The 22,552-nt window shown below is 38.3% G+C and overlaps 1 protein-coding gene and 1 pseudogene across 4 annotated transcripts in view; both read left to right on the forward strand.

Moving 5' to 3' along the window:
- The window catches only part of ADGRB3 (adhesion G protein-coupled receptor B3), an 894,978-nt gene that overhangs the window by 326,370 nt on the left and 546,056 nt on the right, over positions 1-22,552 (forward strand). The window lies entirely within an intron of this gene.
- On the forward strand, positions 12,066-13,733 carry LOC109563693 (elongation factor 1-alpha 1 pseudogene; annotated as a pseudogene).

Below are 22,552 nucleotides of genomic sequence, written 5' to 3' on the forward strand. Positions count from 1 at the left end.
GCCTTCCTCAAGAGCCTTGGTGGGAAGAAAAAAGGTACCTCCACCCCAACAAAAGAAGCAAACACTAGCACAGGCCATGCAAGTATATGATGCATGGTTTTGTGATATATCAACCTACAGCCAAGAAATTTATGGCTGTGAAGGATATTTTTACAGTGAGGATTATATGAGTTTCATGGAGGGGGAAAGTGCTGTGCAAGATGAGCCCTCAGTAGAAATAACACAGAATCATACAAAATAAAATACAGGAGAAAGCAAAAACCATGCAGGAGAATCAGCAGATGTAATGCAAGGAGCACACTCTGAATGAGAAAACACACAAGCAAAATCTTTAAATAGGCCACAAAACAGATATGTTTAAAGTGATTTTTCTAAAAGAATAGAAATAATAAAGAAGAAATACAGAGCAACATAACAGAAAATAGATTTAGAGGATGTCACCCAGAGCGCAGTAAGATTAAGATCATGATACTCAATAATAATAGCTTTCTCTCCTTTCTCTGTTTTTCCTCTCTCTCAACATTGCAACATACTTTGCAGTCACTTACAAGGCACATGATACAGTGATGGACAAGACAGAAAAGACTCCTAGTCTTATGAAGCTCACATTTTAGTGGATTGTTGGATACAGTTATTAAACAAAACAGAAACAAACACAATACAGATAATGATAAGTTCAGTGAAGAATTAAAATCAGGTCTTAGAGAATGACTGTATTTGTATTTGGTGATCAAGGAGAACCTCTTGGAAAATGGTGAGATTTTAACTAAGAATTACAAACTGGAAAAGGTCAGTTTTCATTCCAATCACAAACAAAGGCAGTGCCAAAGAATGTTCAAACATTCTACTATTCTGTATGACTCTACTGCACAATTGCACTCATCTCACACGCTAGCAAAGTGATGCTCAAAGTTTTCCAAGCCAGGCTTCAACAATGTGTGAACCATGAACTTCCAGATGTTAAGCTGGATTTGGAAAAGGTAGAGGAACCAGAGATCAGATTGCCAACATCAGTTGGATCATTGAAAAAGTGAGAGAATTTCAGAAAAACATCTACTACTGACTTACTGACTATGACAAAGCCTTTATTGTATGGATCATAACACACTGTGGAAAATTCTTCAAGAGACTGGGATATCAGACCACCTGACCTGCCTCCTGAGAAATCTGTATGCCAGTCAAGAAGCAACAATTAGAACTGGAGGTTAGAAAAAGAAGTTAGAACTGGACATGGAAAAACAGACTGGTTCCAGATCGGGAAAGGAGTATGTCAAGGCTGTATATTGTCACCCTGTTTATTTAACTTATATGCAGAATATATCATGTGAAATGCTGGGCTGGATGAAGCACAAAATGGAATCAAGATTGCTGGAAGAAATATCAATAACCTCAGATATGCACAGGACGCCACTCTTATGGCAGAAAGCGAAGAAGAACTAAAAAGCCTCTTAATGAAAATGAAAGAGGAGAGTGAAAAAGCTGACTTAAAAACTCAACATTCAAAAAATGAAGATCTTGGCATCCAGTCCTATCACTTCATGGTAAATAGATGGGGAAACTATGGTAACAGTGACAGACTTTGTTTTTTTTTTGGTCTCCAAAATCACTGCAGATGAAATTAAGCCATGAAATTAAGAGATGCTTGCTCCTTGGAAGAAAAGCTATGATGAACCTAGACAGCATATTAAAAAGCAGAGACATTACTTTGCTGACAAAGGTCCATCTAGTCAAAGCTATGGTTTTCCAGTAGTCATGTATGGATGATGAGAATTGGACTATAAAGAAAACTGAGTGCCAAATAATTGACGCTTTTGAAGTGTGGTGTTAGAGAAGACTCTTGAGAGTCCCTTGGACTGCAAGGAGATCCAACCAGTCCATTCTAAAGGAAATCAGTCCTGAATATTCATTGGAAGGACTGATGCTAAAGCTGAAACTCCAAAACTTTGGCCACCTGATGTGAAGAACTGACTCACTGAAAAAGATCCTGATGCTGGAAAAGGTTGAAGGCAGGAGGAGAAGAGGGTGACAGAGGATGAGATGGTTGAGTGGCATCATCGACTCCATGGACATGAGTTTGAACAAGCTCTCGGAGTTTGTGATGGACAGGGAAGCCTGGCATGCTGCAGTCCATGGGTTTGCAAAGAGTTGGACACGACTGAGTGACTGAACTGAACTGAAGAATGACAAGAATGAAACAACCATGAAAAGATCAGAAAAGTTTCCCAATTAAAGAAATCAGTATATGTTTTAGGCAATAAAAGGTCAATATGGCTGGAACATGGTTAATCATAGGGAGAAGAATGTGAGAAGGTTTTTTGAGATGTAGGCTGGGCAGATTACACAGGCCTATTAGTAAGACCCAGAGTAAGGAGTTTAGATATTATTCTAAGAGTTGGAAAGATATGAAATGAATTTAGAGAGGAGGTTTACATTATCTGTTTTACCTTTTAAAAGGTCTGCCTTTCTGCCATGAGGAGACTGCATGGTGAGCAGAAGTGGCGGTGGAGAAGAGGCAGTTAGACAGTCATTGCAATGGTCCCAGTGCGAGAAGCTAGTCGGATGTGTACCTGTGTGGTGATGGTGGCGCTCAAGAGACCTTGACAAGTTTGGAACATGGTTTGGATGGACACAGGACAGTTGAAAAATCGACAGAATACATGACGTTTCACATGTTTCAATGCCATTCTCCCAAATCTTCCTACCCTCTCCCTCTCCCACAGAGTCCATAAGACTGTTCTATACATCAGTGTCTCTTTTGCTGTCTCGTATACAGGGTTATCGTTACCATCTTTCTAAATTCCATATATATGCGTTAGTATACTGTATTGGTATTTTTCCTTCTGGCTTACTTCACTCTGTATAATAGGCTCTAGTTTCATCCACCTCATTAGAACTGATTCAAATGTATTCTTTTTAATGGCTGAGTAATACTCCATTGTGTATATGTACCACAGCTTTCTTATCCATTCATCTGCTGATGGGCATCTTGTTGCGGAATGGGGAGAATCATAGATTCTAGGAATCAGAGATACATTCCTGTAGAGAACTGACTAGTCACACCACTAGTTAAGCTCCTCTGCTAGTCAACACTTTGGTACTTCATGTGGACACTCACTCCTTTTTATGGACTCTGAGTTGTCAGAAAATTCTTCCTATGGATTTGACCCTTTCCCCTGTATTCTTTCTTATTTGTTCACTTATTTTTAATCCTTCTGCACATGGATTTACAAATATTCAAAGAAAATCACTGTTTCTTCCTGAATTTTTTCCCAAGTTAAGTATACACAGTTTTTTTTTTAATTATTATAAGAATCTATTTTTATCACATTTGGAGCCCTATAGTTCTATAGTGAAGTTAGATGGTTTCTCTTCTCTAAAGCACCTTATCCATTAGGCACTCAAAATTTATTTCCAAAATGAGACTATAATTTTTGAGAAAATTCTCACTGTTTTTTGACACTCTGAGCACTATTCTTTCCACATATTATACTTTACCAGTATTTCCCTTTTAAAAACACTAATGGCCACATCTGAATATAAAGTGGACCAAAAGTTCTGAATTCTATACTTTAAAAAATGCAACAAAAGTTTAAATTGAGATTTGGCACAGCTATTTTACAATGTTGACTCATCAGACTTTAGTCATCAAAAACCCCAGTATATTCACTTTAAAATAACTTGTTACGCCAGGTGTATGCCAGCCTAGAAGACATATCCTGATATAGACTTCTGGCAAAGGAATAATAACTTATATAATACATAGATTTGAAGAGATATTATAACTAATTGGAAAACATTTAAAAACTTAAAGCTACAGCACTAAGATGACATTGTTTTTCCTTCTGAGAAGCAAAATTTTAATTACATCTCCCACTTAAGTCTTGTTGGAGCAGTTTGCAATAATTAGCTAATCAGAACTATTGTGCTCTGTGAAGGTTGGGGTCAGGGAAGAAGAAAAAGCCCAAAACCAAAATCAGAAAGAATTTAGCACATAAGAGATGCCATCCTTAATTCCCTTTGCCAATCCTTGGCCACTTGGCCACTTAGCCACCAGTTCAGTAGAACCCAGCAATGACTAGTAAACAACTTTAGATTCCCTTCTATATCAGGGTGGTGTTTGCATTTGGTACAGAAAGTACAAAATCAGCTGAGAGACTGTGTATAATGGATATTATAGCATGAGCCATATATAAGAGCCCAATATAAGAATGTCAGGTTGTAATCCTAAAGTTACCATCAATATGTTTCCAAATTCTCCATCCTTTCAAATGCTAGCTTCAGTGTAATTTTTAAGCAAACACGTGGCTTGATCTTCTGCCTAATTTGCAGCTATAAATTTATTATACTCTCGATATCCCGAGGGATGTTTTGAGGGAGGGGTTATGTGTGTTCCTGCCTGTTCAATCTTAGATGTATTTAGGCCATTGCTTTGTATTTTGTAGGTGGGGCTGTTCTTTATTCTGCCCCTTGCCAACCTCAGTGTGAAATCAATCTTTAATTTCTGTAACACCTCTTTTTAAATATTACAAATATAAGGTATATGCTTTTAATAAAAGTTAGTTGTAGTGTAGAAGGATTTTATTTCACAGTATATACCTTTATACTTAAATATCACTGTTATTAAAATTGCTTCTGATATTATTTCCATGTGGAATCTCACAGTTTCCTCCTGCGGTCTCAGTTTTCAAGCATTTTCTGGATGGTTCTCCCCTTACTCCTTAATCCTCTTTTTAACCTCACCTCCTTCCTCTGTTTTACTCAGGAAGCCTCACCTTGTCTCCCTGGGAGCCTCAGTAAAGTTCAAATTATTACTTGTTAATATGCAAACTAATCTCTCTCTTTTATCACTGTCAGTTTTCCAGATTTCACCTTAGGGCTTATCTTTACGTAATCAAACTGGTTCATCAAGAAATTTTTGATAACTCTAAGAAAATTTTCTGCATTATTTCTAGTCAACTTTTATTTTATTTTGCTCTTTATTTATTCATGAATGATTTATCCTGAGCACCATACGTTTATTTAAAAATAAATTTGGAATGCATGTCTAGGACCAGCTCTCACCAAGGTGGTAATAAGCTTGTTTTCATATATCCTAACTGTATCACTATAACTAGGAGGCACTATAGTGTGGGTGGCCTCAAGATGTAGATCAGCCTACAGGAGTGGGAGACTGATGGTTGTTTTTCCAAAAGTGATACCAGAGTCTGTAGGAATGGGTGGAATTTCTCAAGGAGAGAATGTTGAGGGGAAGACTTAGCTTTAGAGGATGAAGATTCACTAAGGCAGTGAAGGAAACAAAGCAGTCAGGAGGAGGAATAAAATCAAATTGTCAGCTTTGCAAACCAAGGGGGATGAACATTTTAGGAAAAGTTGTGGGATGGGGCAGAGTGGGAGGGTGTCAAATGCTGGAGGAATCAAGATGAATGTGACAGTTTCTGAGGCAATTGCCTTTCCAGAAAGCGGTTTCATTCAGGGAAGGAGGCTTGAAGTCAGATTGCCTGACATTATTGGACGAGGGGAGAGTGGAGAATCAGAGGACACTCTTTTGAAAGGTTTATGTAAGTAGGAGAGAGAATTCTTCAGAGAATGACATGGAAAGTAATATGGTTTGCACTTAACTTTAATAGTCAGAAGTCAGGATTCAGTTTTCTCAGAGGATGCTCTTAAGGGATACAGAGAGGCTGGAATGCAAGCAAAGGGCAGCTTGCAGCACCTTCAAACCTCCACACCAGATATGGACAGAAACCAAGAAAAGGGGAAGTTGGCTTAAGAGAGAATTGCTGAGTATGCTCAGTTAAAGGGCTGGTCCTTGTATGGAAAGGGAACAGAGTTCCAAGTAAGCTGAGTGAGAAAGACCCATATCTAGACATGCACTGGTAAAATTTCAGAACTCCAATGATAAAAGGAAAAATCTCCAAAGAAACTTCCAGAAAGAAAAGCAGATTCTCTTGTATGTGTTACTGTCTTAGTCGTGTCCAACTCTTTGCGACCCCGTGGACTGTAGCCCACCAGGCTCCTCTGTCCATGGAATTCTCCAGGCGAGAGTACTAGAGTGGGGTGCCATTTTACCAGTAGACATCTCACAGGCGACAATGGATACCCGCATTCTGTGTACAAGTTATCGTCAGTGTTCACTGAGGAAAAGCGATACTCAACCTCGGGAATTCCTGGTGCTCCAGTGGTTAGGATTTGGTGCTTTTCACTTCCAGGGTCCGGGTTCAATCCCTGCCTCAGGAACTAAGATAAAAATCCTTGACCTTAAGTTTCTAGGTCTAGTAAAACCAGCATTCAAATGTGACAGCCAGATGGGTCAATGTTAGACCATTCTCTGTTAAAAGAGGTACTTGAACAGAATTAAGCAAATCTAAGAAAGGAAATCAACACAGAAACTGATACTGAGAGTTAGATTAAGTTGAGACTAATGAGAGTTAGATTAAGTTGAGACTAATAGTCAAGTCTAATTATTGAAGAATGATGTACAATAATTTGAAAATGAATATGGAAAATAATGATACATGAGTATCAAGACAGAGGAGCATGGATGACACATTAAAATTCTTGTCTTGGTTTGGGAAAGAGTACAAACACTAATTAACTATAGATATTGATAGATTTAAAGCTTTATTTAAGTACATGTGATAAAATTGGTGAACACCAATAATTTAAGGATATCTAAATAAAAACTATTACAGTGAAAATTGCTATCAATCCAAAAGAATTAAATAGGGGGAAAATGAAAAAACAAGAAAATTTGCTAAGTAAAAAATTTAAGATATAAGAAATAAGTCCAGTATTATGATAAATATGATAAATTAAGATGATTTTATTTCCTACTAAAAGGAAGAGGATCAATGTGATTTTTAAAATACAGCTATACATGTTTTATGTAAGATATATGCTTAAAGCAAAATGATACTGAAGAGTAGAAAACATATGGAAAAAGATGTAGCAGACAAAGGTGTTAACAAAGCAGCAGTAACAATATTAATATCAAGCAAAATTGGACAAGGAGAAGCACTACTCAGGTTGAAGAGAGATGTATGTTGAGAGATAGTAGACCAAAAAAAATCTAACATTTTCCCTCCCTGAACTATGAGTTGTGAAGTATTTTGGGGAGGGGAGGTGACATCAAAACTGTGTCTATGGCTCCTTCCTCTGAGAGCAAACCTTTGATGGCTGCATAAATGTAAATGTATGACCCCGTGAAAATAGAGAGGCATGCTATAATGAAGCTATATTTATGTCTTCTTGGGTAGTTTACAAAAATAAAAGCATTTAAGAGGTATAATATAACAATAGTGAATGGAATGAGGAAACAAGCATTTTCGCATAGTGCACATAAAGACTAGATCCATGTATAACAAAATCAATTAAAATTGAAAGGAAAGAAAGCTCTGGGATAATAGAAGAGAAGCCAAGGAGACCACAGCATGATTTTGGACATGGTAACCTGGCTTTTGTGTCGAGTTTTCATCTCAGTGATCTCTTAATCATCCTCCATCAAATGATACGGATGAAATATTACTTAAATTCCCTTTATCTGCAGCAGTTTATGAATGAAACAATGATTTTAAAAGTTATGAATCTGACTAATGTATTTTTGACCACTTATAATAAAGCTGTCCAAGGACTGGCTAATAAATTTAATATTTATGTAAGACTTATAAGCCTTGTATCTCATACTAGGAATAACTATAAAATTTTCTCTCACAAAAACAAATTCTTGTCTGTTAAGTTCATGTCTGTGTATCACCAGTGTCTAGAGTCCTGACTGGATTATAATAAGTGCAAATTTAATGTTTATTAAATGAATGGAATGTATTAGTGCTCAGAAGCCTTTGAAAACATATTGTCTTCTAAAGAAAAAAAAAAAAAAATCCCTCTCCAATGAGGATGCTGGCTACAGCTTTCCAAACTGCATAATCTGAAGCCTCACATGCAAAGTAAACCTTGCTTTAGTGCTCAGACATTCATCCAGGGAGAAAGGAGAAGCCCCAACAAGACTGTGGGAGGGGTGAAATCAGGTATCCAGTCAAACCCCATACACACCAGAGACACTTGGAGGGCTCAACAAAACCTTGTATGCACCAGGACCCAGGGACCCCCTAAGAGACTGAGCCAGACCTGCCTTTGAGTGTCTCCTGTGGAGGCACAGGTCAGCAGTGGCCTGCCACAGGGACAGGGGCTCTGGCTGCAGCAGACCTGGGAGGTGTGGCGTGTGGCCTAAGTCCTCCTGGAGGAGGTTGCCATTAGCCCCACTTTAGAGTGACCAAGCAGATGACCCACAAACTGAAGAACAATTGTACCAGAGAAGTTCTCACACTGTTGTGAAAGTTCTAGGGCCCACAACAGATTTCCCAACCTGGGGATCTGGCAAAGGGACTGAGAACCCCCAGGGAATTTGACTTTGAAGGCCAATGGGATTTGATTACAGAAGTCCTACAGGACTGCTGCTGCTGCTGCTAAGTCGAGTCCGACTCTGTGCGACCCCATAGACAGCAACCCAACAGGCTCCTCCATCCGTGGGATTCTCCAGGCAAGAGTACTGGAGTGGGATGCCATTGCCTTCTCCACGTGCAGGACTGGGGAAGCAGAATCTTGGAGAGCACAAACAAAACCTTGTGTGCACCAGGACCCAGGAGAAAGGAGCAGTGACCCCACAAGAGACTGAGCCAGACTTGCCTGTGAGCATCCAGGAGTCTGTGGCAGAGGTGTGGGTCAACAGTGGGATACTGTGGGGTCAGGGGTACTTAATACAACAGTCCTGGTCTAAGTCCTTTCGAAGGAGCTGCCATTACCACCATTACCTCTACCATAGTTTGGCCTGAGGCCAAACTACAAGAAGGGAACACAGCCCCACCCATCAACAGAAAATTGGATTAAAGATTTATTGAGCATGGCCCTGCTCATCAGAGCAAGACCCAGATTCCCCCACAGCCAGTACCTCCTATCAGGAAGCTTCCACAAGTCTCTTATACTTATCCATCAAAGGGCAGATGAATGGAAACCGCAGTTACAGAAAATTAACCAAACTGATCACTTGGATCACAGCCTTGTCTAACTCAATGAAACCATGAGCCTCACTGTATAAGGCCACCCAAGATGGATGGGTCATGGTGGAGAGTTCTGACAAAATGTGGTCCACTGGAGAAGGGAATGGCAAACCATTTAAGTATTCTTTCTTTAAGAACACTGTGGACAGTATGAAAAGGCAAAAAGTTATCAAATGGAAAGATGAACTCCCCAGGACAGTAGGTGCCCAATATGCTACTGGAGAAGAGTGGAGAAATAGCTCCAGAAAGAAGGAAGGGGCTGAGTCAAAGCAAGAACAGAGCCCAGTTGTGGATGTGACTGAAGATGGAAGTAAAGTCTGATGCTGTAAAGAACAATATTGCATAGGAACCTGGAATGTTAGGTCCATGAGTCAAGGTAAGTTGGAGGTGGTCGAACAGGAGATGGCAAGAGTGAACATTGACACTTTAGGTATCAGTGAACTAAAATGGAGTGGAATGGGTGAGTTTAATTCAGATGACCATTATATCTACCTCTGTGGGCAAGAAGCCTTTAGAAGAAAAGGAGTAGCCATCATAGTCAGCAAAAGAGTCTGAAATGCAATACTTCGGTGCAATCTCCAAAACGACAGAATGATCTCTGTTTGATTCCAAGGCAGACCATTCAGTATCACAGTAATCCAAGTCTATGCCCCAACTACTAATGCCGAAGAAACTGAAGTTGAAAGGTTCTATGAAGAACTAGAAGACCTTCTAGAACTAACACCAAAAAAGATGTCCTGTTCATCCTAGGGCACTGGAGTACAAAAGTAGGAAGTCAAGAGATACCTGGAGAAACTAGCAAGTTTGACCTTGGAGTACAGAATGAATCAGGGCAAAGGGTAACAGAGTTTTGCCAAGAGAACACACTGCACATAGCAAACACCTCTTCCAACAACACAAGAGATGACTCTACACATGGACATCATCAGATGGTCAATACCAAAATCAGGTTGATTATATCATTTGCAGCCAAAGATGGAGAAGCTGTACAGTCAGAAAAAACAAGACTGGAAGCTGACTTGGCTCAGATCATGAACTGCTTATTGCAAAATTCAGACTTAAATGAAGAAATTAGGGAAAACCACTGGACCAATTCAGGTATGACCTAAACCAAATCCCTTAATGATTATACAGTGGAAGTGAGAAATAGATTCAAGGGATTAGATCTGATAGACAGAGTGTGCCTAAAGAACTATGGACAGAGGTTTGTGGCATTGTACAGGAGGCAGTGATCAAGACCATCCATAAGAAAAAGAAAGGCAAAAAAGAAAAATGGTTGTCTGAGGAGGCCTACAAATAGCTGTGAAAAGAAAAGAAGTGAAAGGCAAAGGACAAAAGGAACTATATACCCATTTGAATGCAGAGTTCCAAAAAATAGCAAGGAGAGAGAAGAGAGCCTTCCTCAGTGATCAATGCAAAGAAATAGAGGAAAACAATAGAATGGGAAAGACTAGAGATCACTTCAAGAAAATGAGAGATACCAAGGGAACATTTCATGTAAAGATGAGCACAAAAAAGTACAGAAATGGTATGGCGCTAACAGAAGCAGAAGATATTAAGAAGAGGTGCTAAGAATACACAGAAGAACTATAGAAAAAAGATCTTCACGACCCAGATAATCATGATGGTGTGATCACTCACCTAGAGCCAGACTTCTTTGCAAAGTCAAGTGGGCCTTAGGAAGCATCACTACGAACAAAGCTAGTGGAGGTGATGGAATTCCAGTGGAGCTATTCCAAATCCTGAAAGATGATGCTGTGAAAGTGCTGCACTCAATATGCCAGCAAATTTGGAAAACTCAACAGTGGTCACGGGACTGGAAAAGGTCAGTTTTCATTCCAATCACAAAGAAAGGCAATGCCAAAGAACGCTCAAACTACTGCACAATTGCACTCATCTCACAAGGTAGCAAAGTAATGCTCAAAATTCTCCAAGCCAGGCTTCAACAATACATGAACCATGAACTTCCAGATGTTCAAGCTGGTTTTAGAAAAGGCAGAGGAACCAGAGACCAACAACCAGAGACCAGGAACCAAATTGCCAACATCTGCTGGATCATCGAAAAAGCAAGAGAGTTCCAAAGAAACATCTATTTCTGCTTTGTTGACTATGCCAAAGCCTTTGACTCTGTGGATCACAATAAATTGTGGAAAATTCTGAAAGAGATGGGAATACCAGACCATCTGATCTGCCTCTTGAGAAAACTGTATGCAGATCAAGAAGCAGCTGTTAGAACTGGACATGAAACAAAAGACTGGTTCCAAATAAGGAAAGGAGTACATCAAGGCTATATATTGTCACCCTGCTTATTTAACTTATATACAGGGTACATCATGAGAAATGCTGGACTGGAAGAAGCACAAGCTGGAATCAAGATTGCTGGGAGAAATATCAATAACCTCAGATATGCAGATGACACCACCCTTATGGCATAAAGTGAAGAAGAACTAAACAGCCTCTTGATAAAAGTGAAAGGGGCAGGTGAAAAAGTTGGCTTAAAACTCAACATTCAGAAAACTAAGATCATGGCATCCAGTCCCATCCCCTCATGGCAAATAGATGAGAAACAATGGAAACAGTGACAGACTTTATTTTCTTGGGCTCCAAAATCACTGCAGATGGTGATTGCAGCCATGAAATTAAAAGATGCTTGCTTCTTGGAAGAAAATCTATGACCAACCTAGACAGCATATTAAAAAGCAGAGATACTACTTTGCCAACAGTGGTCTGTCTAGTCAAGGCTATGGTTTTTCCAGTAGTCATGTATGGATGTGAGAGTTGGACCATAAAGAAAGCTGAGTGCCAAAGAATTGATGCTTTTGAACTGTGGTATTGGAGAAGACTCGTGAGAGTCCCTTGGACTGCAAGGAGATCCAACCAGTCCATCCTAAAGGAAATCAGTCCTGAATCTTCACTGGAAGAACTGATGCTGAAGCTGAAGCTTCAATACTTTGGTCACCTTATGCAAAGAATTGACTAATTAGAAAAGTCCTGCTTTTTCGCAATGGGTTTGCCACCAGGACACAGGTGTCGTGAAAACCACCATTAAACCTAAGCCAAAATGGGAAAGGAGAAGACCCACATCAACATCGTTGTCATTGGGCACATAGATTCAGGGAGGTCTACCACGACTGGCCATCTGATCTACAAATGTGGCGGGATCGACAAGAGAACAATTGAGAAGTTCGAGAAGGAGGCTGCTGAGCTGGGAAAGGGCTCCTTCAAATATGCCTGGGTCTTGGGCAAACTTCAAGCTGAATGTGAGCGTGGTATCACCATTGATATCTCCTGGTGGAAATTTGAGACCAGCAAGTACTATGTTACCATCATTGATGCCCCAGGACACAGAGACTTCATCAAAAACATGATTACAGGCACATCCCAGGCTGACTGTGCTGTCCTGATTGTTGCTGCTGGTGTTGGTAAATTTGAAGCCGGCATCTCCAAGAACGGGCAGACCCGTGAGCATGCCCTTCTGGCTTCCACCCTGGGTGTGAAACAACTATTGATGGCGTTAACAAAATGGATTCCACTGAGCCACCCTATAGCCAGAAGAGATATGAGGAAATTGTTAAGGAAGTCAGCACCTACATTAAGAAAATTGGCTACAACCCCAACACAGTAGCATTTGTGCCAATTTCTGGCTGGAATGGTGACAACATGCTGGAGCCAAGTGCTAACATGCCATGGTTCAAGGGATGGAAAGTCCCCGTAAGGACGGCAATGCCAGTGGAACCCCCCTGCTTGAAGCTCTGGATTGCATCCTGCCACCAACTCGCCCAACTGACAAACCCTTGCGTTTGCCTCTCCAGGATGTCTATAAAATTGGTGGTATTGGTACTGTCCCTGTGGGTCGTGTGGAGACTGGTGTTCTCAAACCTGGCATGGTGGTCATCTTTGCTCCCGTCAATGTAACAACTGAAGTGAAGTCTGTAGAAATGCACCATGAAGCATTGAGTGAAGCCCTTCCTGGGGACAAGGTGGGCTTTAATGTCGAGAACGTGTCTATGGAAGATGTCCACCATGGCAGTGTGGCTGGTGACAGCAAAAATGACCCACCTATGGAAGCTGCTGGCTTCACAGCTCAGGTGATTATTTTGAACCATCCAGGCCAAATCAGTGCTGGATATGCACCTGTGCTGGATTGTCACACAGCTCACATTGCTTGCAAATTTGCTGAGCTGAAGGAGAAGATTGATCGTCGTTTTGGGAAAAAGCTGGAAGATGGCCCTGATTTCTTGAAATCTGGTGATACTGCCATCGTTGATATGGTTCCTGGCAAGCTCGTGTGTGTCGAGAGCTTCTCTGATTATCCTCCCCTGGGCCGTTTTGCTGTGCATGACATGAGACAGACAGTCGCTGTGGGTGTCATCAAAGCAGTGGACAAGAAGGCAGCTGAAGCTGGCAAGGTCACCAAGTCTGCCCAGAAAGCTCAGAAGGCTAAATGAGTATTATCCCCAATACCTGCCACCCCAGTCTTAATCAGTGGTGGAAGAACGGTCTCAGAACTGTTTGTCTCAATTGGCCATTTAAGTTTAAGAGTAAAAGACTGATTAATGATAACAATGCATCGTAAAACCTTCAGAAGGAAAGGAGAATGTTTTTGTGGACCATATGTTTTGTGTGTGGCAGTTTAAGTTATTTTTAAAATCAGTACTTTTTAATGAAAACAACTTGACCAAAAACCTGTCACAGAATTTGAGACCCATTAAAAAAGTTTAATGAGAAAAAAAAAAAGAAAAGTCCCTGACGTTGGGAAAGATTGAATTCAGGAGAAGGGGACAACAGAGGATGAGATGGTTGAATGGCTTTACCGACTTGATTTACATGAATTTCAGCAAACTCTGGGAGATGGTGAGGAAGAGAGAAGCCTGGTGTCCTGGAGTCCATGGGGTTGCAAATAGTCAGATAAGACTGAGCCATTGAACCTCATTCACCCAGGGACCTGTTCTGTTACAGTCCAGGATTTTTGACTTCCTTAAAGGAATTTGTTAGAGGCCAGACAAGAAATTCAGGCAAACTTTATGGGGGCCCCTGCTGAGTCAGAGGGTTGGGAAAAGAAACAACAGTTTCCCTGCTTGCTCAGAAGGCGGGTCGGGGAGTCAGCTTTTTCCTTATATGGGGTGAGGGAAGGGGTGTGTAGAGGAGTCCACCCACAGAGGGGCTTAGGTGCTTTGCCCACCCCTTAGGTGCTGCTGAGTGCAGGGGCATATATGGTACCCTGTTTTTGCTTCTGATACCTGGTTTTTGCTCCAGTCTCTTCAAAAGTGGCAGTTGGGTTTTTCCACCTCTTTGTATCTTTGGGGTCCAGAATTTGCCTTAAATGTGCATGCACACAGTTACTTTTAGTCCCATACAGTTTCTTTGTGTTTTGTTACCCAAGAGAGGTGCATCCAGGTGTAGCATTGCAGCAAAGCATTCCAGGCCCCAGGCTTGTCTCCATTCCACACTGAGTGACTTGAGCAAAGGTATAGAAGCAGCTACAGCTCCATGTTTTCCTTAGACTCTGGGGCCTGTTTTTTCTGAGCACCCCAGGCAAACTTGGCACAGCCTCTAGGCCTCTGGGTCTGCTGAGAGATGGCCCACAGGTCCATTTGCCAACTTTTGACCTGAGAAAATGATGCAGTTTTAGTGCTTCAGAAGACCTCAGAAACCTGTTCTAGAATCCCCTTTTGCAAGAGGAGGAAGCAGGTTAAGAAAAGCTCAGGTGTGATGCTTAACAGAAGCTGCTTCTGCTGGTTGACCATTCACTTGTCCACTGCGACATTAAGTTGCAGCTTCCACCTGAGTTTCAGTGGTCTTCCTTCTCTGGAAGTATATGAAGCACTTCTTTGATGCTGCAAATTGTTTTTAGTTCTCTTTTTGAATGCCTCTTGGGCTTCAATACTGATAAGGACAACCTATGGAAACAAGTTTGAATATATGTTAATTGATTATAAGGATAGTTTTTATCCTAGAAAAATTCTGAAAATATCATTCACATGTGTTCACATATCCCTTAAAAATAAGCTGTGTTAAGGGATTAGTAAAGATAGTATTATATTATTTTTAGAAATAATTATAAACACTCTATGTACATCTTAATCATTTTCATTAAATAAGTCAGTTTTATTATTTCGGTAACTATGTATACAATAATGCTTTAAACTAAAATGTAATAAAATGTAGAACTATAGCAGTAGATAAATGGTAAAACGTGAATAGAACTATTTACTTAAAAAATAGATTATGTAGGAACAAAATAGGTCAAAAAGTGTAAATGTCAGAGGAAATGCTCTTTTCTTACTTCCAGATACAACCTTGAGATCATGTGAATCAAGTGAATGTAATTAAGTGCAATAAAGATGTTTCTGAATTATCAGTGCTTATGAAAAAAAAAAAAAAACAGTCATTTCATGGAATACCCACTATGTATATATATTGAACTGTTTTGGTCAAACAACCACTTACCTAATCTTTTAACTTTCAGTTGTAATGTTGAATGCACTAATTCTTTTCATGGAGTATCTTATTAAATTATTTCTTTCAGTAAATATGCATAGGGTGATATTTCTTTCAGTTAAACTATTCTGTGCTCTACTGTTAGAGTGGGCTTCCCTGGTAGCTCAGCAGTAAAGAACCCTCCCACAGTGCAGGAGACGCAGGAGACTCGGTGGTTGGATACCTCAGTTGGGAAGATCCCCTGGGGGAGGGAATGACAACCTACTCCAATAATCTTCCCTGGAGAATCCTGTGGACAGACGAGCCTGGCAGGCTGTAGTCCATAGGGTGGCAAAGAGTCGGACACGACTGAAGCGACTGATCACACATGCACGTATATTGTCATAGTAAATGAGATTGAACTTCAGCAAGTTGATAAGTCCCAAATGGATATGAGCTTTAATTAAAAAATCATAAAAGGGAGGAGGGAGGAAGGTTCAGGATGGGGAACACATGTATACCTGTGGCAGATTCATTTTGATATATGGCAAAACCAATACAATATTGTAAAGTTAAATAAAATAAAATTTAAAAAAAAGAAAAACCATAAAAAAATCTTAAAGGTTCTTAAACATTTTAAACAAATACATAATATATAGATTATATAATATGTATAATATATAAGTATGTACATAAAGGTAGCATCTATCAAAAATATTATACTAAAATGTGTGACTTTTATAAACATAAACTTTTCTATAAAACACTTTTCCTGTAAGCTTTTGGAGCATTGAAATGCACTCTAATTGCCGATGATTTGGACCCCAAAGATGTACTCAGCCTGCAGTAAGCTGGGGCTGGCCAGCGTTCTGTGTGTCCTTCTGGTTCTTATCTAATGGGGGTACCCCATCTATCTGCTCCTCTACCCTTAGGAGCTGCCAGAAACCTGTCCGTCGAACCTGACCCTCTGCCCAATCACAGATGGTTGTATGTGGACAATTGCAGCCACTCTTCATAGTTTATGCTGCCTCTAATTCTTTTTCCCTACAGTCTGCTCTCCATTCTTCAGTTACCATAATCTACCTAAATGCAAATCAAACCATGATTTCTCACTCATTGCCTCTAAAATCCTACAAGAGTTTCTCGTTTTATTAGATAGAGATACTTTCCAGGGTTCTTCATAAGGCCCGAAAAAGGCTTTCTGTGTGCCTGATTCCCTGTCATGTCAGAGAGGTTGGCAGAAAGCCAGTCAGCCCTGTTATTGTTAGGAAAATACAGAAATGGTTCATCCAGGGACAGCCCAGTTCACTTTCTTTTCATTCAGATTCCCTAAGATCTTATTGGGTCACATTAGCAATAAGATTCATTTTACCATATGAGGGGTTTAGTTCCCTACAAAGGTGCTGGAACTCACAGCATAGCATCTTATTTTGCCACTGCTGTGCTAAAATGTTAAATTCTGATGCAGGTCAACAAGAAGAGATGAATACTACTAGTTTGATATTGGAAGTAGAATTGCTTTTATTATTTATGTGTTTCTATATTTATTTTAAGCCTTACTATGGCTCAGATGGTAAAGAGTCTCCCTGCAATGCGGGAGACCCGGATTCTATCCCTGGATCGGGAAGATCCCACTGGAGAGGGAAATGGCAGTCCACTCCAGGATTCTTGCCTGGAAAACCCTGTGGATGGAGGAGCCTGGCAGGCTACAGTCAATGGAGTCACAAAGAGTCAAACACAGCTGAGCAACTAACACACACACTATATTTATTTTACTCATCTCCAACAAATATTTTTCAAGCAAATCACTCCTGATAGTTTATAAAAATTCAACTTATCTTAGAAAGAGATGAGATCATAAAATGCAATTGGATAATATATACTAACTAAATATTAACAAATAATTCCGACATTGATGATTTCTTACATGGAATTGTGTACCCAATTTACTAACATTTCCCAGAAGTCAGAGTTAGTATAAAAATAATGATGCAAAGGTTTATACCCCAAATGTCCTGGAATCATTCTAGATAAGATGCTTTATAATATAATTTTTGAATACATGTTTGAGAAGAGATTTAAAAAATCTATTATTATATGTAATTATTTTTCAAAGCTTGTATTTGGAAATACAGTAAATTAAAATATATCATTGTTGTCTAAGAGTATCGATACTAAATATATTTGACAATTGTTTCTATAAAATAGTTTGGGTTTTGTAATTTAAAAACTTAAAACACCTGATCATTTTTAGTTTTTCTATGGACATACTAACAGCATACCCTTTGATTATACTATCTTTTATCCAATTTAGAAGTGCTGTAAAATCACCCATTTACTTAACAGAGAAATGGCCAATGTTGAAAAGTATCATTTCTGTGGTAGTATTTTCAAAAGCAAGATTCTATTTTTATAATAAACAGCATCTTGGTTCCTATAACCAAGTATCTGATTATGGCAATGAAACCAAGAAGTAATTTGAAGGAAAGGATATCAAGTAATCTTTTAATTTTTAATAATGGATTGCTCAGATTTCTAGTGTTTCTTAATAGAAATTAATTTATTTTAGACATTAGCGTTAATTTTGTGATCCTCTAAAAATGTATTTTACTTAAATATTTCCTGATATTTATTATGTAATGGTCATTCTTGAATTAATTCTTTGGAAATTGTCATTTATTCACTTAGTCTATTCCTGTTTGGTTCTTTGGGGAAATTAAAGTATTAGTATGTTTAAAATTGGGGCTTCCCCGATGACTCAGTGATGACTGAGTGATGACTCACTGACTCAGTGATGACTCCTGCAGTGTAGGAGAGGCAGGAGATATGGATTCAATCCTTGGGTCAGAAAGATCCCCTGGAGGAGGAAGTAGCAATCCACAGGAGTATTCTTACCTGAAAAATCCTATGGTCAGAGGACCCTCTCGGGCTATACAGTCCAAAGGGTTGCACACAATAGGACTCGACTGAGTGACTGAACAACAACATTTATAACTAACAGTAAAAGGTTTTTCGTAACCGGTGTCCTTTAGAATTTCAACTAATGATGCCTAATCTTAAAATTCCTTGTTTCCAATGGTTCATGTAAGTTCTAGAAATGTCTTTGATGATACAGACTACAAAAGATAATAGTCTTTTCCTCAATCATCTATTTGTTTCCATAAATCACCTGCTTGTACAAGCACTCAACAAATACTTGGTGAGGGAGAGAATTCAATTTTTAAGTCTAATCACATTAAATGTTTTTTAAAAAAATCTCAGAAAACAGAAGGATATTATAATGACTGATAATCTGGCTCCTTGTCACTACCTAGAGAACTCCAAGCAATCTTATGCACACAAAAGAATTTGCATGAAAAAGAACTCTGCCAACTCTATTTCCAATAAGTGTAAAAATAATAAATTCAATAACATGTAAGTGTAGCTAATTACTTCAATTAAGATAAGTAATTTATGTACTTGAAAGGCTCAGGCCATGTTTAGTGGCTTTTCTTGGGTGTGAAAGTATCAGAGACTATTTCTTACTTATCTTTGTAATTTTAATACTTAACATAGTAAATAATTGACAAAAATTAAGTGGTATTTTAAAACATTAAGCTTTGTTTTAGGACACTGAGATTTAAATCCTAAATAAAATAGTACTTTAATTATTTTCATAACTTGAGTATATTTATACATTAAAATATATAGTAAATGCTGTTGACAAAAGAAATGTTGACCGTCATAATCATGCATACCTAACATTTAAGTACTTTATAAGAATTTTATTTTTTACCCATTGAACTGTTCACCAAAGAATATTAGAGAAATGATTCTCAGCATCTAAAAATTTGCATTTTGAAGAAGCAATTCATAGAATAAAATTTATTTATAGAATAAATATTGAACCCTAGCTATGCAAAGCAGGAGGTGGTTTTAAATCTCATAAGGTGTACTTCCTTCTCATAGAAGTTTATAATCTAGTTGGGGGAATAAGGCACCTAATCTAATAATTGAAAATCCATTATTGACATAAAACAGACAGAAGCTAAGGCATATGGAAGCTGATGCTGATTGGTTGGTTAGTTCATGGTGGTGGTGCCATTGGGGGTGGGACTTGCAGTGGCTTTGTTGCAGGCATGCCTGGAGAAAAAGATGTTTCAGGTGAGGAAATTAAGAGAAAGGGTGTATTGGCCTGACCATTTTCATGACCAAAAGTCGTGCAATGGGGTGTAGCATAAAAGTACAGCATAACTTTGAGAGTTTCTTGAGAAGCAGTAGTGAGCTAGAATAGTTTCTGTGGAAAGGTGAGCGAAAGCTATCTGACAATGTGAAGTTAATATTTATATTGCAAGCTAGATGGCAGTAACAACTGTTATCAAATAATCCGATGTTCTACTTGTCCATACATTGAAGAATAAACACATGGTAAAATAATGAATTATGTGTGTGTTAACTTATTGATGATTTCACTTTATTATAACCCTTGATTTCCAGAAAAAAATTCATAACTGAAAATTGAACACCAAGAGTCAGTTTACGAGTGTATTTGTTTCTTAGTCATCTACTTATAAGTCCTGGGTGGGGGAATAAAAGACATAAAACTATATTTAAAGCAACAAATTTGTATCTAACTTCCAGAGGCTACTGCTTTTTTTTGAAGTGCAGCGAAAGAGTTTGTATGAGAAAATGTGCCTAAACATGGAAGCCATATGAGTTTTATACATGAACACAGTTGTTTATTGACCCCTTCATTGATAGTATCAGTATAAAGATACAGGAAATAACCCTGTATTTTCATAAGCCATATACCATATGTATATACACAATATTATGCTATACATGACTTCATCTGATTCCATAACTTGCTTTTCATTGCTTTCACCAAAGCAGATCATCTTTTTATTTGGCTATGCTATTTTCTCATGTAACTAATGTAGTATATGATCTTTGAATCATTTGAATATGGATCAACAATCATGAAGAACTTACTTATTCAGAAAGTATAACACTCTAAAGGTTTACCTTCTCTCATACTCACCAAGTAAGAGAATAATAGCAAACATAATAGCTTGTTATTTTTAAAGTTTGGATGATTTAATTGGCCTTTATTTTCATAAGAAGTCAAGAAGATAATATCATCTTGAAAGAGAATACCGATATTTGAAAGTATCCCATTGTGAGATATGGATGGAGCCATAACGTTTGTTGTTAAACCTCACCATTGATAATAACACTTAAACAAAGATGTTTATTTTTTTCCAAACACTTGGCACATAAACATTAGCAAGAGAAAGTCATTTAATTAGATAAGAGTTTACATATGTCACTTACAAATTGGGATTATTTTAGGTCTGAAACAGTCAGTCTAGAACATTAAAAAAAATACCACCATAGTGTTGCTTTTCCATCTGAGAAAAATAAATAAATGGCTAACATGTCATCTGTCTTATAAGGAATTTGGTTACATCAATACTTCTTAATAGTTTTAATTTTTAAAGTAATTTTAGATAAGTTGTTTTGATGGCAATAATAAAAATTTCATTTAAAGTTTTGGTTGTATAAAAATTATGTAATAATGTCCATATATGATTGAAGACTTTTTAAAATACTATGACCCATGATAAGGCATCAGCACTAATATTTTATAACATTGGTGATTAATAAGTAGAAGTGACTAGATTGAAGAATATAGAAATCTAATTTGTAATATAAATATATTCAGGAGACTTCAATTACATTCCAGCTAATAATATGACATATTCACTGAAATAACTAATGCCTATTTTAAAAAAATAAGTAAACTCATGTTTAAACTTCAGAATTATTAAAAATTGAATATGATACTTTTAAAATGATCTCAGCAGTGTCAGCTTATATCCTCAGACTCCTAAATTTCAGCATCATTGTCCCTGTACAGTAAACTGTTTTTCCTTAGAAAACAAATTGCAGGCTATTATCATACTGCCACTGAGTTGAAGAATTGCCTTTTCTAAAGCAGGTAGTAAAGTTACCTAGTAGTTAGGATGTTGTAGGCATGGGATAATTTCTTTCGCTGTCCTTCACTCTCCGGGTGCCCAAACTGCCTTAGTGTAGGTGTCCGAGCCTCCAGATTATTTTCGTGAACCTGTACTCTGATTCAGATGCCCTAAGTGAAAGACACACTCACATACACAATTTAAATGATAAATTCAAGGGGACAGAAGGTAAAGCATACTGTTAATAAAAATTACTACTCCATTTCCTTTGCTATTTCAGATCCAGAGAAATTTCAGTTATATATAATATTTTAAAATATTGGGTAGTGCATGAATCTAGATATAAATTTTCAAAGTAGTCACTTTCCAAAATCATTAAATGATATGTGATTAGATGCTTCTTATTAGTAGAATGAAGCATGATTTAGGCAGAACCTACAGTGCACATAAACAAATGCACTGAAAGGTCATTGGCAGCAATGGGAAACAGTGATGGATTTTACAAGATTCAACCAACTGACTTTTTATGAAAATTTCAGTTTCCTGCCTTGGATTCTATCTAAACTGACAAAAACACACATTTAAATTTCTCAAATTTCTCATGGGATGTTCACTTGTGTAGAGTGTCTGGCAAGGATTTCTGATAAATCAATCTGTCAGGTGCCATACTTTTAATATTTATGAGGAAAGCTGCCAGGCTGGACAAAACACATGCTAATGTTTTCTCTTCACACAAAAGATCAGAGCTGTGCATACAAAAATGCACTGCTTAATTGCACAAAGTACACCGTAGTATTTTAGCAGAAGATTATTTAAAGATGGATGGGAAAAGCCAAAACAATAAGCTGGTGAAATTACCCATTCCTAAATGTTGACATTATTAGTTCTAGCAATAGAGCTGCACAATCATTAGAACGTATTTTACCCAATCATCTGTGTCATGTAGAAAAGACCTGGTCTTAAAGGCCCAGCAATTTTCTTGTAACATTGAGCACCACTGACCTCTGGCCCTCAGCAATGCCCTCCCAACACCTGCACTCCGGTGAGCCAGAACAAAACATGCCATTCATGAGGCTTTGTTTTTATTAAAATTATTTTTAGTGGCTCAGCGGTAAAGAATCT

Source organism: Bos indicus, chromosome 9, assembly GCF_029378745.1.
Source record: "Bos indicus isolate NIAB-ARS_2022 breed Sahiwal x Tharparkar chromosome 9, NIAB-ARS_B.indTharparkar_mat_pri_1.0, whole genome shotgun sequence".
Lineage (NCBI taxonomy): Eukaryota > Metazoa > Chordata > Mammalia > Artiodactyla > Bovidae > Bos > Bos indicus.